We start from the raw sequence: 4,541 nt of genomic DNA on the forward strand, positions 1-4,541 counted from the left end.
TGTTGCTTCAAATTCCTAACTGAATATATTAGGTTCTATGGAACGGAACCATCTATTTGCACACAGTACCAACAAAAACATGCATGCTCGGTGCGCAAGAAATTGGCAGCAACTATAGATAAACTAATCAGAAACATCTTAATAAAAGAAATCAACTGACTCATCCATTCATGCAGAGAAAAGCTTAGTTCTCACTTCTAGACCAAGGGACACACAGAATATATATTATATAACCAAAGTCAGCACAATTGGCCAAGCTAATCTTCCAACACAAACATCCGTACGATTCTTAGTTCTTAGAGGCTAGTGTTTGGTAAAAGCCAACATAATACGGACATATCCTGCGTACATACATACATGCATACGCTTAATACAGACATATCAAACTACATGCTGGCAGATTTGTAGCACCATCTTGAAACTCCTCCATCCAACTACAGATGTTATGGCCCAAGCAAGACCATAGAAGCAGCTCACAAGGGAGCTCAGATCTGCACACACATATTCAGGGGATCCTTATATTCAGTTAGGATTTTGAAGCAATAACAGAAGATGCAATGGGGATCTTTCCTATTCCATTTTCCTAGGAAGGAGGCATGTCCTAAATTGCAGAGTACAATCGAGCTTAAGAACAAAGGTGCACAATCTGCTTATTGCTGCTCCCCAAGAATCCCAGATCCATCGTATTGCAGTTTGGAAGCAATATTTTAAAAAATAGCAGAACATGACATGTGAACTCTATGTTCTTGAAAACAGAACATGGTAAATAAGGAGTATTCACAAATAGAAGACTCGGGGCCTTCAAACTCAACTTACTGGTTATGCAACATTCCTTTTTTTGAACATCACCGTTCAATTGAATGGATGATGTGTAAGTGCAAAGTATGACTAAAGATGTACTATACGGATATGCCAGCATGAAAGCCATTTTCTCTCCTAAGATATGGAGCAATAAAATTAGCTTTTCAAACTAGTATGTAATCACATTTTTCCATTAACCTTCTCAATCAAATATAATTGTTAAACAGGCGTGCAGAGACAATCGATGCATTAGCTACCTCTAGTTAGTTTTTTCTACATAAGTGTGCTAGTACAACAAGCAAAACATGCTCCCAATGACAACACAAAATAAAATAGTTAGGCTTACCAGTTGATCAAATAGTTGGTTCCAATAACACCGTTGGGAAGATAAAGTATGGAAGGGCAAGCTTGCGATTGGAGAAGTCCACCAGCTTGGAACAGACCATGGTCATTTCATAAGTCTTGACCTCCATTGAGTAACAATCCACATGCTCAATAGGATTACCTTCTGGTGTGCCTTGGAAGAACAAGAATCCCTCGGCTGCGCCCACCGTGGAAATGGAATAGTCATGATACTGCTCAGGCAGGTTTATGATCTTCTCCGCTTCCATTCTTGGGAATTATTCTGCAGAGAGGTATGGTAGAGAGCAAAGGACCCGTGTTGGCAGACAAGAGAAAACATCTCAAGGGCTCCTTGTCTACCCGCAACAACTGCATTGAGATGCCAAGGACGAAAGCTCGGGTCATGGAGATCCCTGAGCTCCTCATGGCAGCCGGTGAGAAGATCGACAGTGGAGAAGCTCATGGTGCGCGTGTCCAGCACCATCAGATGGTCACCCCAGTCGTAAGGTTCTGTCCAGTAGAAGCAGCCGCGCACGCAGTCAAAACAGGACATGTCTAGATCTAGACATTTCAAAAAAGGGAAGCTGGGAGACTCGACCATAGACCATTGCCTAGTTGTGGACGAAAAGACAAAGAGGACGAGTTTTGTCATGTATCTTGCAAAGCATATCACCTTGACGGGCTCATCCTCTCCATCGTCACCGGTGGCGGGAGCGAGCACGGGCTCAAATGCCCAAAGGCTATCTTGAGGCCCGGCGGCGAGGTCCTCGGGTATGGTTGGAAGCAGCACGTATCTGCTGGACAACGGGTCACAGACGGCGAGGTGAAAGTCAGCGGCGTTGCACCGGTGACGATCGTTGTCAAAGTCACCGAGACCGCGCTCCATGCAGTCGACGAGGATGCCTACTTTGCAGCGCTCCCGTTTGGTCCATGTGAGGCGGTCACAGAGTTGGTCGTCACCGAGCTCCCTGGAGTCCATGAGGATGCTTACCTCACGGCGGGCAGAGTCTTCGCGGTAGGTCCACACGTGGACGGAACGTGGGTAGAGGGAGATCCAATCCAGGAGGACGCGGCCGTCGCGGACGTCGCGGGGGCGCCAGCGGGGGCCTTCCTCGTCGTGGTCGTCACGCGGGACGAGGTAGGAGGTAGAAGAAACGACGGGCGGGACGAAGGAGAAATCAGCGGCGTAGGGGGCCAGGGCCACGGCGAGCGGGGCGGAGGGGTGCGGCGCCTGGAAAGGGTGGAATCCGGCCACATCCATGAAGCCGAGGAGGGGAGGCCGGTGCAGCGCGCGGAAGCGGCGGCGGAAGGCGCGGGCTATAATGACGCGGCGGAAGGACGTGCAGGCGCCGGAGGCGAGGGCGAGCGCGTTCAGAGTGGGCAGGCAGATGAAGATCTCCTCCAGGAGCTCGTCTGGAACCGGGATGGAGGCCGGCGCGGCCATGGCGGCCGGGGTGGAGGAAGGGGATCGAGGGTTTGGATTGGGAATAAATCTTCTGCTGGGAGCGACGGCTGAGTGGGAGAGTGAGCTCTCGGAAGCCTTTTTTTTTTCTTCCAGGAAAAGACCCCGATGTTGCGTTTTTTTTAGGGAGACGGGAGACCCTGATGCTGCGTTCATTCATACTGAAGGACCCAGAAAGAACCGGTGGTACATAACAAATTGCAAAAGGACCCAGAAAGAACCGATGGTACATAAAAAATTGCAAAAAGACCCAGAAAAAACCGATGGTACATAACAAATTACAAAAGGACCCAGAAAGAACCGGTGGTACATAACAAATTGTAAAAGGACCCGAAAAGAACCGGTGGTACATAACAAATTGCAAAAGGACCCAAAACTAAATCTAAATAAAAAAAACTCGTATGTGACTCTTTCATAGAGGACCCCAACAACAAGATAGAAAACAGAACCGGGTCCCTAGCTTCTTCTTCTCGTATAAAACCTTATCATCGCCGGCGACTCGCCACTTGGGACCGGACATACCTCCATGACACCTCATTGCAGATTCCTTAAAGTAGAAGCATTGCAAAACTTTTGGCTCCATGGCCGGGAGGTTGTGGAACGGGCGTCCTTCGTCCATCGGTTTATGATATGATGGCTGACAGCCAAGCGCAATGGTTGCCGGCGTAGACACTCTCAAGCAAGCACCGGGTTTGAATATGAACCCGGCCAGGATGTGCATCTCTTCCCAACTTCAACTCCACCACCTCGTGACTTTCGAAGCGAGAAAGCCAGAAAGGGAATGAAGCACCTCCGGATGAGTCATCCAGGCGAGCTTATTGTTAGAATTAATGGGCTAGGCCCATAGCAATTTCCGAAATCTCAAAGCCCATGTGTAAAATGGCAAGTGGTGGTGCTAAGTTTAGTCCCACCCCGGAAGTTGAAGAAGAGTTCGACCTCTTTATATAGTGGGTTCTCTCCACCACTCTAAGTGGTGTGTGAGAAGAGAAAGGGAAAACCACACGCGCGCGCTCGCTCGCCTCGCCTTTTGCCGTTTTATTTTTATGTCTTGGCAGACAAGTTTTTGATTACTTGTCCGGTAAGTATACGAATTAGAAACCGAGTCGGTTTGGGATTGTGGTCGCGACACAATACCGCCTCTGGTCCTAATATATATATACAGCTACCGGCTGCGGCCAGAGACACACCGAAAAACACCTAGGGTTTTGCCTCATCTCACAACTTGCGCCGCCATCGTAGTCTACTCCATCCCAAACGTCGGCGTGCATCGGCGCGTGGGAGAGCAGGTCTCCGGAACCGTTCGTCTTTGCGATCCTGCACCGGGAGAGGACGAATTAGGTTTTTGGGAAGCGCTGTGCGCGACTGCTCAAATTCGTCATCACGGGTCGTCTTCCGTCCAAGTCGGGCGGTGCTACTCATCGTCGTATTCATCGCCGTCAGCAGCAGATCGTCGCCAACATCGTCATCAACACTGTCGCACCCATAATAGCTAACGATCAGTACGTCCAACATCCTCTGTTCATGTCTGTTTCTACAGCTATTGTTACGTGTTTGCTGCTGTTATGCATGTCTTGCTGTTCTTCTAGTTTGCTAGATTATTGCATGCTAGTATCTCTTCTAGTCATGAATTATTTACTGGAATTAATCATGAACTTGCCTAATATTCCAACAATCCAAAAACCTAATTATAGGCAATTTCCTGAGTTAACTATGGCTGGATTCGCTGATGCACTGAGGCCGGATAAGTTTACCGGCGTGCACTTTAAGAGGTGGCAGGTGAAGACCACGCTCTGGCTTACTGCTCTGAAAGTTTTCCACGCTAGTGTTGGTGCTCCAGAGGGAATGACCGACGAAGATCGGAGAAAATTCCAGGAAGCCAATACTATGTTTGTGGGATGCATTCTGAGTGTTCTTGCTGACCGTCTGTGTGATGTGT

General features: G+C 48.5%; 1 pseudogene; it reads right to left on the bottom strand.

Moving 5' to 3' along the window:
• Window positions 1-248: 248 nt before the first annotated feature.
• On the bottom strand, window positions 249-2,644 carry LOC123169330 (uncharacterized; annotated as a pseudogene).
• Window positions 2,645-4,541: the final 1,897 nt, after the last annotated feature.

Source organism: Triticum aestivum, chromosome 7D (genome assembly GCF_018294505.1).
Source record: "Triticum aestivum cultivar Chinese Spring chromosome 7D, IWGSC CS RefSeq v2.1, whole genome shotgun sequence".
Taxonomy (NCBI): domain Eukaryota; kingdom Viridiplantae; phylum Streptophyta; class Magnoliopsida; order Poales; family Poaceae; genus Triticum; species Triticum aestivum.